Consider the following 27,596-nt stretch of genomic DNA (forward strand, 5'->3'; position numbering starts at 1 on the left):
AATAGTGCCCCCCACCCCCACCCCAAATCATATCCATCCGGTACTTCAGATGGGAACTTGTTTGGAAATAGGATCTTTGCAGATGTAATTAGTTAAAAGGTTATACTGGATTACAGTGGGTTTTAATCCAACGACTGGTGTTCTTATAATAATAGAAGAGGACACAAGAAATACACACAGCGAAGAAGGCCATTTGGAGACAAAGGTAGGCAGAAATTGGAGTCATGCTGCCTCAGGCCAAGGAATGCCTGAGATTGCAGGAATTCGAAGAGGCAGGACCAATTCTTCACTAGAACCTTCAGGGGGACCATGGCCTTGCTGACACCTTGACTTCAGACTTCTGGCCTCCAGACTGTGAGAGAATAAATTTCTGTTGTTTTTAGCCGCCCAGTTTATGGTACTTCATTACAGCAGCCCTAGAAAACTAATACAAGGAGATTTATTGGACAAGTTACCTAAAAATTGCTGTTTTCAAGCTTTGTTGTCATGGAAAGTGCTAGACTCTCCACTGAGGAGAAACCCTTGAAGCTCTTAGTGCTATCTAGACTCACAACCTCTATCTGAGAAACAGTCCCCTACTGGTTTGTTCTGCATAAAGTTGTTTTATTTCGAGCCATGTGAAAGCAACCCCACGACTCCAGCCACACCTGGCTAGAGCCAAAGTCCCCTGGGACGGACTAGTCAGAAGGTGGCTAAGAAGAGCTTGGTATCAAACTGCCTAATAGGGACACTGTGTATTGGACAGTAACAAATCAACTCAACCAGGAAATATGAGTCCCAAATAAATACTAAATAAACAGAATAGGCAGCATCTCAGCCCCTGCTGAGCCTTTGTTTCCCTTGTCTTGAGCCTACAGATATCCCTGCCTGGGAAACTCTGTGACCAAGAATGACCGCCCCGCTAAGGAGATAGAGGACATCCCTCCTGCCTCATGAATCCTAGAAATAAGCCGCATTATCGGGATCATCTGGCCCTGCTCCCTGTTTCAACCTGTCTTAGTCTGCTCAGACTGCCATAACAAAATACCGTAGACCAGGTGGCTTAAACAACAGAAATTTGTTTTTCACAATTCTGGAGGCTGGGAAATCCAGGATCCAGGTGCTGGCCAATTCATTCTTGAGGAGGGCTCTCTTCCTGGCTTCCAGGTGGCCAGCTACTTGCTATGTCTTCACACAGCCTTTCCTCAGTGCATGCCCTCAGAGAGAGAGAGAGATTTCTGTCTTTTCTCCTTGTTATAAGGCCACCCATCCTGTTGGATTAGGACCCCAATCTTATGAACTCGTTTAACCTGAGTTACCTCCTAAATGCTCTGTCCCTAAATATAATCACATTGGGGGCTAAGTCTTCAACATGTGAAGGGAGTGGGGGCGGAGGAGCACAATTTAGTCCATAGCAAACCTTAAAGAACTAATACAGGATAGGCCAAGGGTACTCATGTGTGAATGTGACAATCACAGAGACTGAAGATACATTGGGGGCATGGGGAGAAAGCAAATAAAAACTTGTCATAAACTTTGCCACCACTGCCTCCCCCTCCACACCCTGGTGGTGTCACATGAAATCCCCAGTCTTTTGAGGTCTCCCTTCCAGAATGTCTGCTGGGGAGCTTGCCTCATGGGATTGGCCCAGCCCTGCTGGTGGGAAAAGGGCATTCTGAGAGTGTGTGCACAGGTTCAAATTTATTTTTTCTCAACATTTTGTTAGAGTCTTTTTACCAGACAAAGAGCTGGTTCATTCATAACTCCAGTGCAGGAATCACACTGAAAAGCAGTCTTGGATGATTTCTGTCACCTTGCGAAGACCCAAAGTGCTTCTGTGGGGAGAGAGGGAGATTTATATACACAGACACAAACATATGTACGTATTATCTATACACATTTGAATATATATTTATACCACACATATTCATATATATATTCATACTTCCTGTGAGCCAGGCATTGTGCCAAATGATTTATGTAATTAATTTCGTCCTTAAAACAACCTCATGTGGCAGGTGGTATTATTATGCTCCTTTCACAGTCCAGATAATCAAGGCACAGAGAGGGTACATAGCTTGTCCAAGCTCATACAGCGAGTAAGTGCTAATGTAAGACTCCACCTACACAATCTGCCTGCAGAGTCATGCCTGTAACAACTGCCCTTTGCTGTGACATCAATCAACCACACTCCCAGCTGTGAGGCACTGCTAGCGTAGTGGTCAGGGCACAAAGGATGAGCAAGAGGCATATACAGGGAGAGCAAAGTGTAAACAAGCAACTACCATGCAAACTGTGAAAAGTACTATAATAGAGATTGTGTGTGAAGAGATGTGTAATCAGAAAATTATTATGGGAAACACTCTTGGATGAACCATTCTTAGCCTACCAGTCTCCGTAGATTTGAGGGCCGTATACTAACTGACAGTCCAGGAGTAAACACACCTGGGTTTGGAATAAGACTGTATCAGTGTATGGCTCCATGTGTTAACTTTATCTTTGTCTGCACAGTGGGCAAGCTATTTGGTATATGTGGAAAGAGATGCAATGTCTTTCTGGTCACATTCTGCATTTCCTGAGCAAAGAGCTGGTCACTCTGAAGTTTTGTCCCCAGGGCAGAAAAGGAAGAAGATTGTGCTCCTTCCCATTGCTCTTACTAGTCAAATGCCCCAGTGTGCTCCAACAAGAAGTTCTTCTTAGTTGGATGAATGGATGTGTAGAGAGGCAAGGGGCCAGGACTTATGGGCTCGAGAATGTGTAAGATTTATTGGAGCTGCTGGTTGGAACACTGCTGTTTTCGTGAACTGAACCAAAATGTTCTCACGCCAAGCTTTCACCAATAAAATAAATAGCCTCAGGTGTCTATCGACCTAAGAGGACCTGCATGTAGTTGATATAATTGCCAAACCACTCGCTGGGAACTTGATGGGTGAGTCCTTTAGCTTTTAATCCAGGATGAGAATTTGCATGAAAAAACAAGACTAATGCTTTTTAATGAGAAAAACAAATTCCTACTTTCTTAACCTTTCATTCAACAAACATTCATAGGGTTCCTACTATGTGATAGGCACTGTTATTGGGGTTTGGAATACATCAGTGAGCAAAACAAAGGTTCATGCCCTCATGGGACTTACGCTCTAGTGTGGGAGATAGATGATTAGCAATAGACACAATGAATGAGTAGATTATCTAGTGTACGCCAGGAGGTTCTCAGCATCATGGAAAAGGAGAGAAGTAGAGCTGAACAGAGGGATTGAAAGTGTTGGGGGCTGGTTGCAATTTTAAACAGAATAGTCAGGGATGGCCTCATTGAGGTGACATTTGGGCAAAGACTTGGAGGAGTTGAGAGGATCAGCCAAGGGACATCTGGGGAAAGAGCGTGGGCAGAGTTCACAGCAGGGCAGCAGTGTGCCTGGTATGTTTTATGTTTGAAGACTAGGAGGAAGCCGGGAGACTGGAGCAGGGGGCCATGGAAGATGGGAAGACGTAGGTAGGAAGAGGTGTGTGTGGGCTCCCAGCCACTGCAGGGACTTGTAACTTTACGTTATAGGACTCTTACTCGGAATGAGAAGGGACTCTGTTAGAGAGGTTTGAGCAGAGAGAGACACATTCTCTCTTCTGTTATAACCACCTCGCTCTGATTGTTGTGTTGCGAGTGACTGTATAAGAACAAGAGTGGAAGTGGGGAAACCAGAGAGGGTGCAATTTCAATTATCCAGAAGTGAGACAATGCTGGTTTGGACCAGGCTGTAGTAGTGGAGGTGGTGAGAAATAGTCAGATTTGGGTAGAATTTGAAGGTAGAGCCAGTTGGAATTGTTATGGAGTGGATGTGGTACGTAAGAAAGAAAAAAGAAAAAGAGTCGTCAGATGACTATGACCATCAAGATGGAGAAGGCCGCAGGTGCGGCAGGTTGTGGGTATACAAGCCTGGAGGTCAGGGGAAAAGTCTGAGCTGGGGATATAAATGTGGGAGTTGTGGGCATACAGATGATATTAAAGTCAACAGCTGGATAAGGTCACCAAGAAGTGAGTGTAGATAGAGAAGAGGTCCAAGGACTGAGCCTTCGAGCGCTCCAACATTAAGGGGTTGAGAGAAGAAGAGCATTCAGCAAAGGAGATCAAGATGGAGTGATCAGAGGTAGGAGGAAAACCTAAATGCCAAATTCCAGAAACCAAGTGAAGACAGTGTCAGGGAGCACGTAAGGCATCAACTGTATCAAATGCTGCCGAGAAGTCAAGGACGATGAGGACTGAGAGTTGACCATTGGATTCAGCAACATGGAGAACATTGGTGATCTTGCTAACAAATGGTTTTGTTGGAGTGGTGGGGAAAATTCAGATTGGAATAGATTTACAAGTGAATGGATGCATTTTATTATGTGTAAACTATATTTCAGTAAAGTTGATTTAAAAGCACAAAAAGAAGGAGATGTAAAATAGGATAACCAGAACTTGGAAATAACACAAATGTGCATCCTTATTAGGATGGATAAATAAACTACAGTGTATTTGTTCAATGGGCTATGATAGACCAAGCAGGGTCAGCAAGCTGCAGCTTACAAGGCAAATCCAGCATGAGGCCTATGCTTGCAAAGTTTCTCTCGGACACAGCCACAACCATTTCTTTAAGTACCATCTGTGGCTGCTTTCATGGCCACAGGAGCAGAGTTGAGAAGGTAGCATCCTTATGGCCCACAAAGCCTAAGTATTTACTCTTTGGTCCTTTACAGAGAAAGTTTGCCAATCCCTGGACTAGAGCAATCAGATGGGGTCAACTATTGCTATTCGTAACATCAGGAACTAATTCCACAAATACAATGTTGAGGGAGAGAAGCCAGCGACATAAAAGTACACACTGTGTGATTCTACTCTTGTGAAGTCCCAAAACAGGAAAACGAATCCGTGGTGCCAGAAGTTAGAGGAGTGGTTCCCTTGGGGCTGGCAACTGGGAGGCGTCAGGAGGTGAGCTTCTGGGGTGCTTATGATAATCTAAGTCTTTTTTTCTTCCTACTTAATATTCATCACCACAGTTAAAAAAAATTTTTTCTTGTGATGAGAACTTTTAAGATCTACTCTCTTAGCAACTTTCAAATGTGCAATACAATGAATTCTAATTCTTGATCTGGGTGCTGGTTACCAGGATTGTCCACTTGGTAAAAAGTAACTGAGCGCTTAGGATTTTGCGCACATTTGTAAATGTCCAAAATAAAGTTTACTAAACTTGAAAACGTTAAGAGAGAAACTGGAGACAGGGGTTATAGCAACTCTTTCATGAAGTTTTGTTGCAAAGGGGAAGAAAGAAGGGAAGGGTTGTTCACAGAGGAAGTATGGTTAAAGGAGGGATTTTTAAAGCTGGAAGAAATAATAGCATCTTTATATGTTGATGGGAGGAGAAAATGGAAGATTTAGGAGAGGGGAGAACGCTGGAGGGTTGTCCTGGATGCAGTGAGAGGGGTGCAATGTGCTATAGAGTCAGGCATGGGCTCTGGACCGGAGCACAGAGAGCCCATCTACACTAACAGCACATTTTGGATAACTGAAGGCATCTACAACCTGGTGCCAAATTACACATAGTGAAGAATAATTCTTGGTTAACCAAGAATTCCTCTATGATCTTCCCAAAGCAGTTCCCCATTGGCCACTTGGTGAATAATAATTCCACTAATAGTCAACACTTCAAAGGTGCTTTCACACAGATCTCATTCAACACTCATCTTCTAATGAACATATCTTCTGTCTTCATTTCTGAGATGCACAGTGCAGCTTAGAGTAGCTAAAGAGGTACCCTAAGGTCCCCGTGATCAAGCCACACTGTGTGCAAGGTCTCTGGGTTAATTTGCTAGGCTGCTGTAATAAAGGACCACAAACTGAGTGGCTTAACAGCAGAAATGTGTTGTCTTACAGTTCTGGAAGGTAGAAGAGTAAGACCAAGATGTCAGCAGTGCTGGTTCCTTTGGAGGCTGGGAGGGAGAATCTGTTCCATGTTTCTCTCCTGGCATCTGGCGGCTGCTGGCAGTCTTTGCCGTTCCCTAACTTGTAGCTGCATCACCCTGATTTCTGCCTGCATCGTCACAGGGTGTTCTCCCTGCATGCATGTCTGTTTGTGTCTAAATTTCCCTTTTGATAAGGACAGCAGTCCTGTTGGAGCAGAGGCTCACCCTCCTCCAGTATGACCTCTTCTTAACTGGTCACATCTGTAGTGACCCTGTCTCCAAATAAGGTCACATTCTGAGTAGTGGGGGTTAGGACTTCAGCATCTGCATTTGGGGCAGGGGGACACAAGTCAGCCCATGATGGTCTCCTAATGCCACATTGAGTGCCAGCCTTGGTTGTAGATTAGGCGGTTGCAGACCAGGCAGGATTGAGGATCAGCAGGACTGAAAAGTCCCCCTTGTGTGTCTCTCTCATGCCTGTCAGTCCTGCCAGTCCTGCCACTTGCACCTGTTTGGGGGGACTCTCTGTGACTGTTTTGACCTGTCCTGGAAAGCAGGACCTTGAAGAAGAGGTCAGGGCTGGGAAGGGGAAGTGTGAAGGGACCCTCAGGGCAGGGCTCCCCTGAGGCAGCATCTCACAGTCCGGTCCAGGACCATTTGTGCCAAATACGTCTTTGTCTTTTACAAAAAAGCAGCAGCTTCTTCAGGCTGTACCCCTGAGATTCTGATTGTGGGGTCCTGGAGCCCAGGAATCCGCATTTAACATCCTTTGAGGGATTCAGATGCCACACTGTGACAAAGATTTCCCTAAAGAGCCGGTGTCCATAGTGTGGGAAAGGGAAGCAACAAGACAGTCACGTCTGAAGAGCCAGACTGAGCCTCCCCACCTGAGAGAGTGGGCAGAATCGTGGAGTCGAGCTCAGGGCCACAGGGCGGAGGAGACCATCAAGGTCATCTCCTCGTTTTCCAGATGAGAAAATAGGGCCCAGAGATGGTGAAGCCAGGGCATTTTGAGTGCTGAAGGGCAGAGGGAGAAGCAAGAACAGGACTTAAATATAATAAGAGGATTAGAGTGAATGAAATGAAAAGAGAGAAGAGAAATGTGAGGAGCTCCCTTTAAGCCAGTGTCTAGACTAGTTGTGTCTCCTTTCTCTTTGTCGGGTCACAGAAACTGTCACTCTTCACAGGGGGCCACGGCCATGCTCCTGAGGAAGGCCTGGGTTCCTGAAGCAGATATTTGCCCACAAGTAAAGAATAGGCCTGTTTTCAATGGTTATTTGTTGGGGTTCGCTGCTTCTTGTGGCACTGCATTGTCCTCAGCACGAGAAGATAAAATAAGAACCCAAGAAAGACACTTCAAGTGTGTGATGGAATTAGCTGATGATCTTCAGTGAGCTGTGGTTAGACCTTGCAGTTAGACTTCCTGACAAAGTTCTGAGTATAATCACCTACCTCTGTGTAGTTTCCTTGCTGTTCTCCCACCTTCTCGACCTCCTCGTGTCCCCAATACCCCTGCAGGAGGTGTGACACTCACTGCACAGATATTTCAAAGACAAAAATGTGATCTCGCCCATCCCTGCTTGCAATCCTTCCGTGATTCCTCACTGTCCACCGGTTGGCTCATTAATTCTTCCTTGGGGAAATAGTTTCAGGTTAATTCCAAGTTAATAAAGTAAAAGAAAAAGGGGCAGTGTGTACAAGGATGTGTGTAACCGCTTTATTCACAGTGTTAAAAGACTGGAAACAAACAAAACCCAACCATAAAGGGCAGCGCTAAGAAAACGCGCTCCATCGGCACTGCGGTACCCTGCAGCTGCTGCAAGTGACGGGAATCTGGTCTGCATGGTGGCGTGAGTGTGTGTAAACAAGGGAGTAAGTGCGAAACAAACTTAATGAACAGGAGAATGAACACCCTGACTTCAACTCTGAAAATGTGCATGTAGAACCTGGCCAAGGCTAGACAGTAACAAGAGGGACAAGCTTGGGTGTTGCAGGTGAATCAGATTTTCTGTTAAGTGCGACACAGAAATTTAAATGGGGAGGTAATGCCTTGGGAGTTTTCTTCTGGGGGCACTCACATAGGATTTTATACTGTGGAGGGAAACTCTAAATAGAACTTAAAACCTGAAGACCTCAGTGCAACAGCATGGGCTAAGGACACGGTGACAGCTTTGTGCTGCCGGGTGAGCGTTTGGGTTGATTCGAGTCAGGCTTCACTCAGTGGCTCCAAGGCCACACGCACACTTTCCCAGGTTACAGCAGTCCCTGCGCTGCGGCACTTCAAGGCTGCTGAGAAGTCACAGAGCGGGAAAAATGCCGCCCTATTAACCGAGGGAAACCGGTCAGACTTGATCAAGCAGAACGTTAGCATGTGATGTCAAACTGACCTTAGGTACAGTTCCAAAGAGACTCCAGGAACAGCTCACCGAGTTCTCTCTCTCCATTGGTGTTTGTCGTGGTTGAGGCATGAAAACAGGGCACTGAAGCCTCCCCAGGAATGCACACAGAGAGCGGAAGAACCCAACCCGTGGTCTCTGCTCAGATGTGCTCATTGGTCCCTTCCCTGGTTCTCTTTCAAGGTTCTTCCATCACCCTAAATCTTACCGAATTTGCCTTCTGTGCCTTTCGGTAAACGATGGTGTTTTTAATTGAGCCCTCTTCAGTTCCACCGTTTCACGGTGCACAGATGGGGAGCAGGTGGATGGTCAGGAAGATGTTGCCCTTCTAGGGTCTCCGGGTTTTCTGTCTTTGTAAATCCAGATCCGCAATCTTGGCTTATCCTGGCTTCATCAGGTCCTAAGCAAAACTGGCTCACGCATCCCAAACTCATGTGAGTCTGATTTGTATCAGAAAATCAACCCAGTCATTTACAATGAGAAATGGGGCAGCCAGGTGGGGCGACAGTCACGTTGGCCAGTCTGTGAGTTCTCTTCCCACAAAGGAACCCAAACGAAGACTGGAAGTCGGCTGCTGTGTGAGCATAAGTTATTGGCACAAGGAAAGGGTCGGAGAGAGATGTATTTACAAGCTGATCTGCCTAAAATTCCCCATTCCCTTTCAAAGTCTACTCCTCCGAAGGGCCGGCTCACACCTCGCCCATTCCATGAACCCCTCACCCCTGGGCCCGTGGGAAAAACCGCTCACTCACCGGCCAGACTGCCCTAACTTTTACAGCTCTCTTATAACACCGTCACCATGTGTTCTAGAAGCTCCTGGTGTACGTGTGCCCTCTGCCATCTCAACAATCGGGACAGGGCTCTCTGATCCACTACTGTCTCCTCGGTGCCTTGCACGTAAGTGCTCGGCGCAGGCTTGCTAAGTGAGTGAGTGAATGAGCGAATGAATGTAGTTATTTTCCATCTACCCTAATGACCTTTCTAAAGCAGGTTTTCTCAAATGGATGTAGATAGTTACTAAGAGCAATTGAGAGAAAGAGGAGGATCCCCTTCCCCAACTGTGAGAGACTCGTCCAAACATTATTCTATGGGGAACCCACAAAAGCCAGTCATAGGCAATACTGAGTGCTTTACGTTTTCACCCAGACTGATCTGCTTATCTGATCCTTCTGTATCCCGCCCAGACCTCAAGTCCTGGCCTGTGTGTGCCCCAGCCTGCCTCCTTGTTTTAGTGAACAACTCAACCCCTCCACAAGCACGTTGGTTTGCATTCTCCTGGCTCACCTTTCACCCATCTTCTCTGCTCTCCTCTGCTCACCCTCAGGGGACTTTAGATCCCTGCTTCTCAAAGGACCCGCAGCATCAACATCACCTGGGGACTTAGAAATGCGGAACCTCTGGCCCAGAACTGCTGAATCAGAATCTGCGTTCTAACAAGACCCCAAGCGATTTGCACGCATATTGAAGATGGAGAATCTCTGCCTTAAATCTTGATGATGACCGCTGCTCCTGGCTCATACTTTTCCTTTCTATCTCGTCTCTTGTTCTTCTCAGGATGTTGACATCCACTGTATTAGTTATCTATGACTGCGTATAAAATCACCCCAACTTATCAGCGTAAAACAATAGATGTTTATTATCTCACAGTTACCGTGCGTCAGGAATTTGGGCAAGACTTACCCGCATGCTCTGGCTCAGGGTCTCCCACAGGCTGCAGTCAGGTGTCGGCGGCGCTGCGATCATCTAAGGCCCGGCTGGGAAGGAGCCGCTCCGAGCTTGCTCCTGTGGTTGTTGGCGGGCCTCGTGTCTCCATGGGGCCTCCTCAGTTCCTAGCCGGTGTGGTCTCTCCACCAGGCAGCTCACAACATGGCACCTGGCCTTGTGGAGCAAGCAAGTGAACAAGCCAGATGGAGGCTGAATCATTCTGTACCCTCATCTCAGAAGTGAGAGCCCATTACTTTTGCCTTATTTTATTTGTTAGAAGTAGGTCGCTAGGTCCAGTCTACACTCAAGGGGAGGGGATTATACAAACATGTGAGTAACAGGAGGTGGGGATCTTTGGGGTTTAGAGGCTGTCTACCACATCCGTCTTCATTTTTGTCTAATAACTTGGCTGACTAGTTCCTCCGTCAGTTACACATTTCTGTGGCCATACCAGGGACCTCAACACCACCTGCAATTACACTTTCTCCAGACCTTCCCTTCTCTGCTTCTGTCCTGACTACAACCTGTCATTCCCTCTGCTTGTCCTGCACCTTCACCATTAAACTGTCCACAGAAACACGACTTCCTGTCCCTCAGCCTTCCTTGTTCGGGTCTATTAACCCCCTCCCAGTCTCACTCAAGGCTCCACACCGGGGGCTTCCTGCGAGCAGCTAATTATGTATGGCCTAAGGAAATCCCAGAAACACCAACGCTCGCCTTCCCTTCCTCCACGTTAGGGAAAATCCAGAATTCTCTGGTCTTTCCTGCACTTCCGGGTTGAGGAGCCTGCCTGAAGAGAGTCACAGACTCGTGCTGACTGGGTCCACTATGAATGGATGCTGTGTGGCTTCCCCTGGGCAGCACCCCTCTTCAGGAAGGCATCCCTGCAGAACTTCCCCAGCGGCGTTTCCAGAACTTCCTCATTCTCCTCGATCCCCAAACCCACCTTCACTATTCTTGGTGTCCCTGAGCCTTCCTCCCGTGGAAGGCCACTCCCATTTGGCTGTCCCCACTGTGGCATGCTGTCATCTCTTCACTTGCATTTTTGTCCCTACCGTCTCAGAGGAATAGAGTCTGCTCTTCCTTTCTGGGTCTAAGCTCTCCATTTGTCGTGCGTTCCATCCTGTCCCATTTCCTCTTGGATTTCGCTCCATCGCCTACTCTGTGGTAGGTGTTGTAGAGAGAATGAGGCAGGGAAGAGAGCTAGTGAGAACTGGGTAAGGGCTGCCATTTAAAATAGGGTGGGCAGGAAGGCCTTGCCGAGAGGGACGTTTAAGTAAAACCCTGCAGGAGGTCAGGAACCAAGCCAGAGACGGTTGGTGGAAGAACGTCTTCACCAGAGAGAACAACAGATGCAAAGGCCCTGACACTGGAGCGGAAATGCTGAATTCAAGGAACAGCAAGGAGGCCGGCGTGGCCAAAGCTGAGTGAGAAAAATGAGTCCTAAGAGATGCGATTTGGGCAGTAAGGTGGGGAGGTCTGTGTGCAGAATGTACAGGATGTTGCAGACCAGCAGAAGGACTTGACTTTTGCTCTTGGTGAGGCAGGAAGCCTTTGAGGAAAGGAAAGATTTGGACAGAGGAGCAACACAGCCTGACTTGCCGTTTCAAGAGGCCCACTCCAGGGGACAGGGTAAGCATAAATTGAGTTGCTTCCACCATAATCCATGTGAAAGGTAATGGTGGCTTGCACTATGGCAATTCTGAGGTGGTAAAAAGTAATCAGAGGAATTTAAAAGGTAACCCGGGAATAACTATGACCTAGCTGAGTTGAGTGGCATCTGTGGGGTGGTTATCGACTAATTTTTGTTTTCCTCCTCTAGAAGACCTTTATCTAGTAATGTTTAGGATCTGAGACTGTGGATGGAGAAAACAAAGGTGACCAGCCCATTGGTGGGAACTGGAATGGCTGTAACAGTAAATAGGCAAAAATGATAATGGCTTGGGCCCGATGGTACCAGTGAAGGTGGGGAGAAGTTTTCAGAATCTAGAATTATTTTGAAAGTCGAACTAACAAGACTTGTTGATGAATTGGGTATGGAATACAAGCAAAAGTGGGAAATCAGGGATGACTGCAGTGTTTTTTATCCTAGAAGTTTAGAGTTTCCATTAGTTGATAATGGGAAAACTTCAAGAAGACCAGATATGGTAGAGAAGATCAAGAGCTCATTTCTGGACCTCTTGAGTTTGAATTGCCTTATAAACATTCAAGTGGAGGTCCCCAGTTGGCAACTGGATATCTGAGCCTGGCACTCAGGAGAGTTTAAAGGGAGCTTTATTAGTCAACATTGTTGATGTAACAACCAACCACCAAATCTCAGCAACAAACATTTATTTCTTGTTCTTATTCTTATGAGCAGGGGTAAATTACAGCTCTGCTCTAAGCTGAGGGCCAGCTCTGTGTCTGATTCAAGCGTTTTCTAACATGGGGCCTAGGCTGAAGAAACAGCCACTGGTCTGGCACGTGCCACACTCATGGTAAAGGGCCGAGGCAAGAGAGGCCAAACTAAGCAATGCAACCCAATTGAAATCTTCTCCTTGCATGTGGCACACACCACACGCTTCCACTCCATTCCATTCCATCGGCAAAGAAAGTCACACAGCCCAGTCCTTACGTTTTCTCCTAAAAGAGTTACAGATTTGCTTTTCGCATTTAAGCTTTTAATGCTCTTAAATTTAATTTTATTTATGGTATGAGATAGAAAACAAATTTTATTTTTTCCATATAACCTATCTTCTGAAGCACAACTGATTGACATCCACTGTTTCTCATAATGTTGCCACCATTATATTAATTTCTCTAATAGCTCTTGAAATTAGCTCTTTATCTCAGATGATCTTCATTTTATTATAATGCACAGAATTGCAGGCTCACACTGATTTATCCTGCTCTGTCCTCAGTGTGTGTGTCTCAATTCTATAATTACTTGGTGATTATCTCTTCAAACATTGTTTCTCCAGCATTCCCTCCAAACTTCTGGAACTTTTGCTGATTACGGTTTGGAGCCTTTCAGTCTGTTTTCCGTGTTTCCTAATCAACTGCCCTTTCATATAAATGTGTATCTGCATTTGTCTCTGTGGCTCCCTGTGCTGCGCTCTAGGTGAGCCTCTCAGCACCGTCTTCCGGTTCAGCAAAGTCACTCTTCAGCTGCACTTCGTCTAGAGCTTATCCCGTCTACGAAATTTGCAATGGCTATAAGAATTTGTGAATTCTAATGGTCACCAGTTGCTTCTTTTTTATATCACGTTTTTAATTTTATTTATGCTTAGTTTTTCATAAATTCTTATTCATTTTAAGAGATGTTATTCCTTTCTTTGTATCTTTGAATGTCCCAAAATATTTATTTTAAAATAGTTGTCAGACTGTTCTATAAAACTAATTTGAGGGGCCAGCCCCGTGGCCGAGTGGTTAAGTTCGTGCGCTCCGCTTTGGCAACCCAGGGTTTCACTGGTTCAGATCCTGGGCACGGACATGGCACCGCTCATCAGGCCACACTGAGGTGGCATCCCACATGCTACAACTAGAAGGACCTACAACTAGAATATGCAACTATGAACTGGGGGGATTTGGGGAGAAAAAGCAGAAAAAAAAAGAATATTGGTAACAGTTGTTAGCTCAGGTGCCAATCTTTAAAAAAAAAAACAAAAACTAATTTGAGTTGGAGTCAATTCATGTACCAATGGTTTATATACGTTTTTTCTTAGCCTTAGTTTTGTGTTCATGTGTTTTAGAATTTAGGTGTTCAGACTCATTTTGGATAAGAGGTTTCTTTGTTCATTTGCTTGTTTTCTTCCTGCACCCGCCATGCTCGCTCCTCCTTACGTGGAGTTTTGTGGCAGTCTCCACTCCGACTCATTCCTCAACCCAAAGTCGCGTCCTGAGTGGCATTTCATTGTTCCTGTAAGGGCTTTGGGCTGTCAGGATGTTGCTGATCCAGTCACTGAGGCAGTGGTCAGCTGGCTCAGTTCCTAGCTGCTGTGTCTCTCTACCTCCTCATGTCCACAGCGGTCATACTGCCGCAGCGTCAAGGAGAGGGTTGGCATCTGCTTTGCTTTTCAGCCTGCTATCGTAAGCGGGTGAACGATAGATTTGGAAGAGAGAGGGTATAGCAAAGAGTCATTTTAACAAGAACATTTTAACTATCTTCTGATATTTTATCATGTCATTCTTTAAAAACATTTAAATCTTTATTGATCTGGAGTTGTTTTATTGTTTTTGTTTGTTTGTTTGTTTTATTTTTTCGCTGAGGAAGATTCACCCTGAGTTAACATCCACTGCCAGCCTTCCTCTCTCTTTTTTTTTTTTTGTATGTGCGCTGCCACCACAGCATGGCCACTGACAGATGAGTGGTGTAGGTCTGCACCTGGGACCCAAACCCAGGCTGCTGAAGAGGGGTGTGCCGAACTTAACCACTAGGCCACCAGGGCTGGCTCAGGAGTTAATTTTGATATAGTTTTGAAGTAAGGACCTAACTCTATTCTTCCAAATGGCTAATCATTTGTTCCCACATCATTTATCAAATTTTTTGTATCGAATTGCTAATTTCTGCCACTGCTACCTTTTAAAAAGCCTTCAACTCTGTCTCCTTCCTTATATCCCCATTGTTACTGGCCTGGTTTGGGTCACTCTCACCCCACCAGGTTTCACCTGGATTGCTGCCGCAGCGTCCTAACTCTGTCATGGCCTTCAGTCCCTTACACACACTGCAGACGACACGACCTCTGTGTAACAGAGCTGATCACGTTCCTCCCTGCGTAAAACCTCCCAAGGAGCAGCCTGTTCCTTCAAGATGAAGCACACACCGTCCCATGTGAGCTTCCCTGAGCCCAGATTACGTGCTTCTCCTATATGACACTTTCCACACGACAGCACTTAGCGTGTAGAATGGCAATTTCTTCTTCACTTCCCTTAGAGATTATAAGCTATTTGAGGGAATTTTGTGTTCCACTTCTGAGTCCCTAGCACCTAGGACATAGTGGATTTCTACAGTTCTATTTTGAGTTCAATAAGAACTTCCCAACTGCATGGTATATAGCAGGCACTGTGCTGGGCTGAGAGAATACGAGAGAAGACAGGATAGGCAGGCTCACTCTCTCCACACCTTACACTCTAGTGAGAGAGACAGACAGTGAACAGGCAAGCAAAGGAAGCAACCGCAGCTCGTGTTAGGAAGACAAGAAAGGGTTGGCTGTGATAAGATGTCATAGAGGGTCCTACTTAGATGGGATGGCTGAGAAATTCTGCTTTGAGGAGTTGACATTTAAGCCAAGAACTAAAGAATGAGAAGGAGCCAGTCATGCGGAAAGTGAAAAGAAGAGCAAGTACAAAAATCTCGAAGCAGGAGAGAGGTCGGTATCCTCTAGGAACCTCACTGCAGAGTCGTAGCTGTTGGGTAAGGTGCGTGCTGTGAAGCTGGAGGCCTTAGGCGGGTGGCCAGGTCATGCAAGGTCTTTTTGGCCATAGCCAGGCACTTGGATTTGTTCTAACAGGCTGGAAAATCATAGAATAAGGGTTTTAAGGAGGAGAATGGCATGCTCCAGTTACATTCTAAGAGTTCACTCTGGCTGTGTCGATAATGGAATGCGGGGAGGCTACCACTGAAATAGAGGAGCGGTCAGAGAGCTATTGCAGTCATCCAGGAGAGAGAGAATGGTGGCTTAACCCAGCGTGTCACAAGCAGAGATGGGGACAAGCCAATGAGTCCAAGACATATTTCGGAGGTAGAGCAATTTGGACTTGCTGATGGACTGACTGTGAAGGATAAGGAAAAGGGGGGAGACTACGATGGCTCCCAGCTCTGACTTCAGTGACTGAGTGAATAGTGTTACCATTGATAGGCAGAGGGACAACGGGGAGGAAGGCTTGCGGAAGACAAACATTCTGTTTTTACCCTGTTAAGTTTGAAATGTTTATGAGACGACAGAGTGGAGATGTCAGATAAGCAGCCTGAAAATATTAATCTGAGGCTTAGATGAAGGTCCAGTCTTGACATATAAATGTGGGTCTCATCAGCGTGAAGCTCCCCAAACAACAAAGTCTGTGTGGAGAAGAGAAGGTGGTGTTTAGAAACGAAGATCTAGGCACTGGGTCCGTTACTAGAGTGTGCCCCTTCTCTCAGGCCTTCTCATTGGCCTGAGCTAGGAAATACATGTGTGCATATGCCTACACACAGAAATATGTATTTGCATGCTCATATACATACACTCATTTACGTCTACGTTCATTTCCATATCTACCTACCTCTAATAAAAACCATGGGTTCACACAGACATGTTCATTCCAATCCATCACCACAGGGCTCCTCCTAGCTTTCCTCTGTCCGTATTTACACCTGTCTTCTCCCACAGTGAGAAACTTGACTCTCATTATCCTCAACATTCTACTGATCTGCTTGTTCTCCCGGTGTGTAGCCAATGTCCTGATGCCTCCAGGCTCCCACCAGGCCAGAAGACCCTGCTCGTGCAGGCCCTGGCCCTCGTGACGCTCTTCTGCCCAGGAAGGGAGGAAAGTTCATTTTCTTTTTTTAGGTTCTGCACATGCCTTATTATGTATATTTTTTGGTATTTTGTTTTATTGCTATTTTGAAAAAGTGCTTTTAAAAAATTGCATTTTCTGTTTATTGCTAATATTTTAAAAGGCTACAATATATGGTTTCATTTTTTCATATTTGCCCATCTGAAGTGAAAAAACTCTTTTTATTTCACTGCTTTTATTGGTCATTAGTAACATTGAACCTTTTCAAGTGTTTATTAGCCATTTTAATTTATGTTTCTGTGAATTCTGTGAATCCTTTGATTTTTCTACGAGAATCCTAGTGGTCTCTTTTTTAAAATCAACTTTCTTGAGTTCTTTAAAAATTCAGGAGAATAATCACCTGTTTGGTGCAAATATTTTCCAAGTTAATTGATTGTATAATTTTTTTAAATTTATTGAATTAAAAAACTTTTATGTGACCAAATATGTTGGTTTTCTTCCTAGTTTTCTTTCCCTTCCTGAGGAAGATTCACCCTGAGTGTTGCAAATCCTCCTCTCTTTTTGCTTGAGGAAGATTAGCCCTGAGCTAACATCTGTGCCAATCTTCCTCCACTTTATATGTGGGACACCCCCACAGCATGGCTGACGAGTGGTGTAAATCTGTGCCTGAGATCTGAATCCGCGAACCTGGGCCACCAAAGTGGAGCGTGCCAAGCTTAACTAGTACACCATGGGACCAGCCCCTCTAGTTATTTTTAAGCTTGAAACTCCCTTTCCCCACCAGAGGTCAGATAGTCACCTATATTTTTGTTAAATATTTTCAGAAATTTTGCATTTTTAGAAATTTTGTTAAACATTTCTTTGGAAATTATTTTGTTACATTTTAGCCAATCTGTAGAAAATTCTAATACTAAGAATATTAATCCTTTACATACCAAAGTTGTCATCAATATTTTCCCCGGCTTTTTATTTGCCATTCAAATCTATCTTCTTTGGATTTTTGGCATGTAGAAGTTTCCCTTTTTTGTAGTTAAATTTAGTAATCTTTAGTGACCCCTCCCCTTGCTCTCAAGCTCAGAGAGAGACTCCCCTGTCCAGAGGTGTAAGAGTCTACGCTTGTATTTCCTTCCTTCTCTTCCTCTTTCCTCCACCCTCCCTCTCCATCTCTTCTTCTCTTTTCCTTAGCCTTTGCTTCAAGGCCAGCTTTAAGTAAAATGAGCCATTAAGCCGGCCCCAGTCACTTGGTCTCTTGGGGGTCTTGCAGACCAAGGAAAACGTGGGATTGGGATGGATTTCTCTAGAACACAACCTCTGCCTTCCCTCCTATAAAAAGCAGTTCAGCGTCGAGCCCCCCAATACGTGTACGTACATCTGACAATTCATAAACCGCTGGAGTGAAAGGTGGACATTACATATTCTGTCTGTAAATTCAGCCATTTATACAGAGAGAATGAAAAAAATTGGCCCGATTCTGATCAGATGCTGCTTGTCGCTCCTCACACCGTGGGGTTCTGTTCTGCCATTTCCTTTGAAGTCAGTGGGAGCTCTGTGCAGGAAGGCCGCACCAACATCGGCCTCTGCACACGAAGGTGAGAGCTGCCCTCATGATAAACTACCCGGCAGTGCGGTGGAGGGAACGCTGGCGTAACACACTTGGTGGCTGCCCTGCAGATCCCACTGTCTGTGAGAGCTTTGTTCACCCCGAGCAAACAAGAACGTTTTGAATCTTGACACACAAGGGCTCATTCAGCAGAGCATCCCGTCATGAGAGAAGGCACAGTGCTGGGCAGACACGGCAGTGTTCAGCCAGCACACTGAGGGCATTGCTCTCACATTCTCTCCATCTGTAACGAGACTGTTTCAAGACCCCAGAATGGTTTTCTATAGATTGGAAGGATGTATAAATATTTTTACATGTTTGTACTCACATATAATGGGGGACAAATTACAGTCATATCAAAGTAGCCAGGCTGGAATATGGAATTTCAATATGGGAAGAAAGAATCAACAAATTTTAGCTGAGGGTGTTATTTGGTGAAAAGCAGAACTTGTAATAGAAACCATGAGAGAAACTGACATGGAGAGGGTATTGGGAATTAAGAATCGTGTAGGTTTGCTTTCTGTCTCAGGAGCATTATTTTGTTAATTAGCCCACAGAGACTTTCTCCCTTTCCTTCCTTTCACAGTCATTTTTTTTTTTTCACCATTTTTTAGGAACCTAAATCAAATGATGCTTTCAGTTTGTTATTCTACAAACATTGAAATGAAAAGAGGTCAAAGACCAAATTGCCCAAATTGGTGGGTGATTTTTGCACCCATCCCATCCCCTGACTTTGAAATAGTTATGTCCCCCGACTGGCTCCTTCATCCTATCTTTCTGCTCCTGTCTCCTGGCCCTTCCTTAAGCTGTAGCATACACCCAACTTCAAGGCCTTTCACTTCCCAAGCTCCCTCCCAGAGCAGGACGCCAGCATTTTGTATTTGTAATTTCTCCTATTGGATAGCATTGGAGTGGAGCAGTGATTTTTTTAGCTACAATTTTGAATTCTTTTTCAGAAAATTTGTATCCACCTCTGCATATAGAAAACCGTTTCTTTCCACAGGTCATCAGGTGTTGGCATGTGGACAATATTTAAATCCCTGGGACTGGATGAGATCATCAAGGGAGGAAATGCAGATGGAGGAGAAGAGAAAGGACTGAGTTCTGGAACACTCCAAATTTAAGAGATTGAGGAAAAGAGAAAACATATCTGGGAGATCACTCCATAACAGTTCACAGGGAGCAGCAGCATCCTTTGAAATAATAGTTATATTGTAAAGTAACAGTTACAAACTATTCTAGTGTGTGAATAAGCCTTAATCGATATAAGCAATCAACTGCTCTGCCCATGCCAGCTTCCCGACTCTTCCTCCTGCTCTCAGTTTATCCTGACTCCAACCTACTCTACATACTGTTGGGTTAACCTTGGATGAATTTTAGCTATTTGTGCCTGATTGAAAAATGGGAAATTAAGTGAGTACAATATATTATATAGATATGATGAAATACAGTGCAGTTATGATTTTTTTCCTTCTTCTTCTTCTCCCCAAAGCCCCCCAGTACACAGTTGTATATACTAGTTGTGAGAGCCTCTGGTTGTGCTATGTGGGACGCCACCTCAGCGTGGCCTGATGAGCGGTGCTATGTCTGCACCCAGGATCCGAACTGGCGAAACTCTGGGCTGCCGAAGCAGAGCGTGCAAACTCAACTGCTCGGCCATGGAGCCAGCCCCACACTTAGGATTTTTAATGAGAAAATACTTGCAAAATAATGTTGAGTAAATAAAACATAACTGCAATTTCTATACAAACACACACATGAATATGACTAGAAAAAAATGCTACAAGTTTATCCATCAAAAGTGTAACATATATCTAGATGGTGGGTTTCCAGGTGACTTTTATTTTATTTATTTATTTTTTTTTTTGCTTTTCTGTGTTTTGCAAATTTCCTTCATGAAAAAATAGTTTTTTTTAAAAGCATACTTTACTTAGTTTCTTCACAGGCAGGAAACCAGCTTTGACTTTTTATTGCCTAAAAAGATAATGTCCAAATATCTTAATTTAGTAGTCAAGACCCCTCAGACTAGAAGCCCAACTGGCTTACCCAAACCCCTTGTTTCAGTTACAAGGAGCTGTTCAAGGTCTTCTGGGCATGCTCTGTACTTCCTATTTCTGTTCCTTTCTGAAAGCTGGCATCCTTTTTATTTCCCTCCTTCTCCTATAATTTCTACAAATCCTTTAAGACACTATTTAAGTTCCAGCTCTTACTTCGTCCTAAGACCATGAATGATGGAAAAGGTCTCCAAAGATTAGTATCTCTCTTGTTCATTCAGCATTTACCACAGGATGCTTCACATAATCACGGTTCTCTTTCTATGAGTCCATAAGTGTCTCCCCAGCTGCCATTTTGATTCTTAGAAGACAGGCTCTGTGACTTAAGAGTTCTTGTATCCTCAACCCGGTGTCTGTTCACAGTAAGTGTGTAATAACATTTGCAGTGGTTTAGATCCAGGGTTATTTATATATATATGTATATATATATATTTTTTTTTTACTTCGAAATATCTCTGGATCTCACTCTCTTTACGTATATGTTTGTATCTTCTAAGTGCATTGAGCTTATTAAGGAATAATAAAATGTCAGCAGTTAACTTACTAGAAGGGAAACATTTTAAATACATGTAGCTATAAACTATTGCCTAAGCATTCTTTCATCCTTCACAAAAGGTCATTGGTCTTCTCCTCGGGGAATGTTTTCTTCTTACTGTCTCCTGGGATACAACGTAGCTTTCCTTTCCTTCTTTATTCCCTGGTCCCAAGTATAATCTCCACACATGCTCTATCTCTGTGGGTGAAACACTTCCTGCCTCAGTGAAATCCAGCTCCCGGATGAATTCCTGTCAGTTTAGAGAGCAACTTGAGGATTCTGCATTTGGCACCATTAGATTTCCTTGGCATCTCTCCACAGCCACCATTTAGAAAGCTCCTGGTCGGCAGGATTTCTCTCCATCATATACGCTCTGTGCAGATTAAAAAAGGATTGTATTACATTGGCTTGAAAATGTGATAGAAAATGAAATTTGCTTTATCAAGAAAGGAAGCTTTTGAAAACCAGATTGTTCTAATAGGTCCTTATGCACGGAGAGTCCTTAGTGGGGTAAAGTGGCAAATATGGTGAAAGTTCCTTCTTATTTAGATTGCCACTAAATAAATATCACTATGTTTAAAATCACTCCCACAAATAAAGCAAGTTGTAAAACAATATGATCATATTTACGGTCCCCAAAATATGAGTGTATATATACTTATAAAGCAAGCTTGGATTAAGATCTTAAGAAACGTCCTAAGCATTGTACAGTTTATGGCACATATGAAATAATAGCCTATTATTTACTTTAAGATTAAAACCATGTTAAAATCAAATAAGGATATGGAAGTCTCAAGTTCTGATTTTTAATTTTTATGCATTTGTAAAAACTTAAATTCCTTACACAATATTTTTTGGTCCTGGTTAGCTGGTGCCTTAAGCACGTATTTCATCTGCCTATTGGGTAATTCTGTTTTGTTTCTATGGATGTAAATGCACAGAAAAAGATCTGGAAAGTAGCACACCAAATCATTAACAGTGGTTACATCTGCAGAGAGGACCGGCCTGGGAAATGGGGAGCATTGTACCTTTTTCTTTTACTCTCTCTCTTTTTTCCCCTAATCATCTATACCCAAATTGTAGTCATTTATGACATGCACAATCATTAAAAATGAACAAATAAATAAATATGAATACACACACACACACCCTGAGAAAGTATAATGCCTCACTTTTCCTTTTTTTTTTTTAATCAAAGTTTAATGTTAAAGTGCTCATACTCTTTGATAAATGTCAATGTAACCTAGAGGGCAGCTCAGATCATCCTCCAAATAGAGTGGACCACTTTCCTTTCTCTTTCACCCAATGACATGTTTAGATGGCTGCCTTCTATCAGCTGTGTTTCAGATGCTGCTGCTACTCCTCATCGCTAACGTTCCTAAGCTCTCACAGTCCGCCAGGCTCTATGTGGACCATCTTGTTGAACTCTCACAGCAGTCCTGTGAGGTGGTGTTATTATTACTGTGATTTTACGGTTGAAGAAACAGAAGCTGGAGAGGTTTCACCACCTTGTGCGAGCTGGGACACAGCTAGCAAGTGACAGAACTGAGACGCACCTCCAGCCAACTGACTCCAGAGTCGGCCTAGGAAGGAGGAAGGGAGTGGAACAAGGCTGTGGTCTAAGATTTTTACTTTATTTCATAGTTGGCATATAGACTTTTGTCTAACTGGGAGGTGACTAAAGGCATTGGGTCTGGTTGATTGCTGGCTGAAAATTACTATTATTATGAGGATGATTATTATAGTATTTAATAATTATGCAGTGCTTTCTACTTCAAAGAACTGTGCTTTATAATCATTTATTAGCTATGTCTCACAACAGCTCTACGATACAAAGATGCACTTACGATGCATATTTTGCAGAAAGAGAAATTGAGGCAGAGTAAGATGGGTCACATTTTCATGAGAAAGAGTGATGGTGCAATGCAACCTCTTAAATTCCTGACACTCAATAAAGAGCTCAATCTGGACAACAACAGAAATTTAATTCTTTAAACCTTTTAAAGGAATGTGGCAATTCCAATATCTTTTCTCGATGTTTAATTAAAAATTAAGTGTAAAATTGCTAAAAATTGATGACCATTCCTTTTTGGGGTCCTCTGTTTTTGAGCTTTTACTGCATTTGTGTCCATGTGACACTTTTGCTCAAATTCAACCTTGCTATCTCCCATTTCTCCACACAAGCACAATTTTACCTCAGATATTGGTTTCCACTGTCAATATTATATTGCTTCGAATGGCTTCCATCGCCTTTAAAAGATGACTTTTGCTCACCATAGGTATAGGACTTTTTGTGATAACCAGTAACAAAAACAAACTTCATGCAAGAATTATATTGGAATTAAAGAAAGTCTTAGATGTCTGGCAGTTTGTACACCTCAAAAATGAAGATTATGGACATGTCAGTGTGACTTGGGGTGGGAGGGGAGGGGAGAGAAGGATCTGTGTGGTTTATTACAGCGCCCCACAAAAGGCCTGGAAGAGATACACGCATTCTTCTATAAATGTGGTCGGCTCCTTCAGCTGGGAGGCAGTCAGGGCTCCAGCACATGGGAAAGGCTCAAGAAATATTAATTTAGTGGTTAAGACCATGTCTTGGAGACAGGCTGCCTGGGTTCTAATCCTGGCTCCATCGCTTGCTAGCTACCTCAGCTCACCGTGCTTGTGTTTTCTCTAACCAGGGAAAAAATAAATAAGTAAAAAGGGATCAAGATCACTGTATATCATGAAATGTAATCACATATTTGCTATTATTTGTCTTTTATATTTCCAAGGTAGTTGACAAATAACATTAGCTGCAACTCCGTTAAAATGTTGGCGGTAATGATATTTATAATCTGTTGTCTGCACTTGACTGGCTTGTTTAGAAATGGTATGACATGGTACCTCACAATTTCCTACTCCAGAAAAACAATTTAAAATTACCTTGGAACACACTGGAACAAATAGTTATGAGCACATGTAAAATCTATAAGGTGAAATTCCATATACTTGTTTCTCCAAAACGTCCATACGATCCCCTATAGTAGGGGCTCCAGACTCAGCACCGCCATGGAGAGCTCACATGTGAGTGAGGCCAGCTCACTGTACCACCCGAATAAGCTGTGTTTGAGCTGAAGAGGCTGACGTCCCGTGGGAGGCATGCCCAGTCTGCCAGAGTGTCTAAATTTTCAAGAGATGCCAGAAATTGGGATTTTTTTACATGACATTTCCCAATTTTAAAATTTTAGCTCAGTTTATTTCTTGGTAAAAAAACTCTGTGAGTCAAACAACACATTGGAGGGCCATTTATCAAATCTCTGCCAATTACATTAGTACATAAATATGAGTACACTGTGCTGTTTTTCAAATCAGCAAATGCTTTTGAAGCACCTGTGCCAAGGCAGGAATAAAGGGTGAGCAACATGAAATATGACAAAGTCCTCAAGAAGCTACAGGTCTAGTGTGAGGGCAGGTAATGATGTCACAGAAGAGAAGGAAAAGTGCCATAGCAGAGTGCAGGACCCAGGGCATGACCCTGGTGGTTGAAGTATTGGATCAGGCCCATGTTAAAACAGACAAATAACAAAGAACCCCATTATCTGAGAGATTGGCAAATGGTGGACACCCAAGTAGATGGCTCTTTTGTTTAACAAAACACCTCAATGGATTTTTGGGGTAGGAGTTATGCATGGACAATTCCAGGGGGACCATTCCTATTGCAGCCTGTGCAATGGGCACCCCCTGGAGTACCATTCAGGTTGTATTCTTTGTGAATGGTACCCCCTGGAATTGTGCAACCTGTGATTCTGTTAACAAAGATAGGTCTGGAGTCCGGCCTGAGAGGAGGATTGAGAGCTAAATCCTTCTACATAATAAAGTAAGAGGAATTTAACTCTTCACTTCGTGGATGGAGGGAGGAAGGTGGAGGGGTGCCTGTAACGGGGAGAAGAAAAGGGTTTGGAGAACAGATCTCTACGATGAGGATGGGCCAGCAATTTGGCAACAACCGGGAGCCCATGAACCTGGTGAGAGAGTCCCTGTAATTTTTACAAGAAATGCGTAAAATCCTCTGTCATCTTCTGGAACCTACAGGAGACACTGACAAATGAACTCAGACAACTTGTTTCTCCAGCATCAAGTAAAGCCTTTGAACCTCTTCTGTATGAATCAGCAGATGACCAGGAAAGATTCGATACTCAGGCTCACACAGCAACTCTTAGCTGAACATACAATATTACAGCAACCTGCCTTTTTACTGTTTTTCTTCAAAAAGCTCAAAGCACTTACACTTTTATTTCCTCATTTGTTCTAACATTCCAGTGTGGGAGGGGCAGATTTATGATGACATTATTTATAGATGGAGAAATGGAAACAGAGATTAAATCTCTGACTCAGTGTTGCATAGTTGGGGTGGTGGAACCCACACTGGAATTTGGTTCTTCAGCTCCTGCCACTAAGTGGGGAGATCATGAGTGTGGGAATTAGAGGGATCTTTGTCTGAACAATCCTGATTTCTGCCCCTGAACAAGAATGTGGCCTTAAATCAGTTGTTTCATCTAAGTCGCAGTTTTTCTCTTCTGTAAAATTAAGACCACGAAACCTCATGGCAGTGTAGTGAGGATTAACACAGAAAATGCACGAAAGCCCTGGCACAGAGTGGTTCCCAAAGAAGATTAGTTCCACCCCCAACCCAGAATTATCTGGTTAAATTTCAGTACAAATTTGAAGTAATCAAAAAAGAATCCTCCATTAAAACTAATTTTTTTCTAGCCTTATCTCCCACTGAGAGCAAAACATGAATAAAAATGCTTCCCCATGTCGTTTAGTTCAATGGGAAGAGCTTTGCTACAGTAGAGCTGTTCCTGTCGGGGATCATTAGAGAAAGAGAGGCCTCTGTGGAAGAGCAGAGTAGAGGCAGCGGCTGAGTCTCCTGGAAGATCTGTTACGGCAGAGTTTCTGATTCACGAGGTCTGCAGTGGGGCCTAAAAATGTGCATTTGTGACAAGTTCAGAGATGACGTTGATGCTGCTAGTCCAGGGACCACATGTCACAGAAGCATGAGTGTGGTTGAGTGAAATTCCGGGGGTGGGCCCAGCCATCTGTGTTTTCACAAGATCTCCACGTGAATCTGCCGACTCTCAGGTCTGAGAACCACTCGAACAGAGGTGAAAAGCACCTGAGGAGTCAGACCCACATTCAGATCCTGGCTGCACGGGCTACTAGTTAGACGGCCAGTGTCAGTGACAAACCTCTAGCACTTCTGCATCCCGCAGGGAGCCTGACAATGTCTGCTGTTCACCGCTTCTCTCACCATCCCCCTGAGCCCTTGGTGGAGAGAGAAGTTAGCAGTCCTGCCAGCCCAGGCTCTGTTTTTTACTTCTTCACACTCTGAGGCATGAAAGGCTGTTTAAATTTGAGTATTAAGGAAGTATTTACAAACACCTCTGTAATCACAAAAATAAAATAAACAAGACAGTACCGTAAATAAAGCCAGTAGCAAAGGCATTGTTTGCATCTTAAATTTGTAATAAAGGGTTCTGAATTATTTCCATTTCCCCTGCCTTTCTTAGCAGAAAATTAAAAAAACTTCCTCCCCCACAGTTTTAATTTGTTTAATTTGTTAATTTGCTAAATTTGTTTTGCAGATAGCATGCATGCTGAGGCATTCCTGCCACCCCGCCTCCCCGTAGGTGGCCTCAGATACAGAATCTGCCTCAGATGCTCAGTGTCTTCCTAGTTTTATACTTGAGAAACCCCTTGTTCTTTTTCCCCCTCCTTTCCCTGCATGGCATCTGACTCTGTGGGCCCTCATACTGTCTCAGTTCACAGTGTCACAAGTATCCGGGTTGGCCCTAGGACGTTCTTTCTTTTCCATTGCAAAACCTCTACTTTTTTCTTATTTCCTTAGCTAACCTTTCTTATTGCCTATTGCTAACCCACATTACCATCTGTTAGAGTGACTCCACTGGAGGAGAAATTGTCCCTATTGTTGATGAGTTATGAGAATTGGTGATTTTTACCCAGTGCTGCGTTGGCACCAGGTACACTGCAGTGTTCATCACGCATTTTCATTTTGAATTCCTACAATGATGTACAGATGATCATATATGCACCTGTACAGACACACACACACACATCAAATACATTACAAATGAGGAAACTGAAGCTTAGAGGCCAAGCAACTTGGGGTGAAAAAGTAAAAGTAAATTCCAGGATCCAATAGATCAATAAGATTCAATCCAATAGACAATAAGATTCCAGAGCCCCCCAGCTCTCGGCTTCGGCTGAAATTCCAAGTTATGATGAAATACATACAGGAGTATAATTTGGTTCCTGCCCTTAAAGAATGTGAAACTCTTGTTAGGAGTAGATGAGATTTGCATACACAACACGAGTTAAAATAAAATCAAGAGCCGACGTTTTTGGCGGTAGTGGGTTTGGTACCTTCGGCGGATCTCTTCCGCAAGATGCAGAGACCAGGCCAACGTCAGGGGTTTGGGACGGTTCCTTACACAGTGCCCACGCGCAGGAAGCGCTCAGTAAACCTAACTCTTAGGATTCTTAAAGCAGGTGGCCTGGAGTGGGGGGAACACTGGAGTCAGGAGGCCAGGGTACGCGCGGGGCCCCGCCCCTCAGTTCTCCGAGCCTGGGTGTCCTCGTCTGTCAAGTCGGACCGTCAGACGGATGGGAGAGGCCCGGGGCAGGGGCGGGGCCGCCGCGGCCGGGGGCGGGGCCTCGGGGTTGACGGGCAGCCGGGGGTGTGGCCGCTGGGTTGACGAGCGGCCGGGGGCGGGGCCGCGGGGTGACGAGGTGCCGGGGGCGGGGCCGCGGGGGTGACGAGCTGCCGGGGGCGGGGCCGCGGGGGTTGACGAGCTGCTGGGGACAGGGCCTCAGGAGGGCCGACGAGCAGCCGGGGGCGGGGCCGCGGGCGCCGCGCG

General features: G+C 44.4%; 1 long non-coding RNA gene across 1 annotated transcript; it reads right to left on the bottom strand.

Annotated features, from left to right (window-relative positions):
- Positions 1 to 19,851: 19,851 nt before the first annotated feature.
- LOC111774035 (uncharacterized) lies at positions 19,852 to 27,591 on the bottom strand. Its single transcript, XR_002808896.2, has 2 exons — positions 27,103 to 27,591; positions 19,852 to 21,049 (listed from the first exon to the last, which is right to left on the bottom strand). It is a non-coding gene; the product is annotated as an uncharacterized lncRNA (long non-coding RNA).
- Positions 27,592 to 27,596: the final 5 nt, after the last annotated feature.

This window comes from Equus caballus, chromosome 6, assembly GCF_041296265.1.
Source record: "Equus caballus isolate H_3958 breed thoroughbred chromosome 6, TB-T2T, whole genome shotgun sequence".
NCBI classification, from domain to species: Eukaryota; Metazoa; Chordata; class Mammalia; order Perissodactyla; family Equidae; genus Equus; species Equus caballus.